Source organism: Morus notabilis, unplaced genomic scaffold (genome assembly GCF_000414095.1).
Source record: "Morus notabilis unplaced genomic scaffold, ASM41409v2 Scaffold2701, whole genome shotgun sequence".
In the NCBI taxonomy this organism is placed as follows: domain Eukaryota; kingdom Viridiplantae; phylum Streptophyta; class Magnoliopsida; order Rosales; family Moraceae; genus Morus; species Morus notabilis.
The window spans coordinates 106,267-106,622 of record NW_010363064.1 but is presented as its reverse complement, the minus strand read 5'-3'; positions in this window follow the sequence as shown (position 1 = coordinate 106,622).

Genomic DNA, 356 nt, shown 5'->3' with positions numbered 1-356 from the left:
TTTGTGTTTAGAAAACCATGTTCTTCCACGTCAATTCCTAGAATCCACGAAGACGTGTGTGTGGACACACATGAGACAAAACGGGTTACAATAAACACTCAAATTTTCACAAACACCAACGCATGCACGATGTGAAATTTTTGGAGAAAATTTTTTCCTTCTCACTCTTAGAGAATTTCGTCCACCTCTAAAATTAGGGCAAAATTCATTTTGAAAATTGTCTTAAAAATTGTGTCCACAATTTTCTACTATTCTCTTATTTATAGAGTAGAAGTCAAACTTCTAGAAGGAATCCAATCTCTATCTCCAAGATAAAGCTTGTTAATTATCTCCTATTTGAATTTGAAACAAAATCT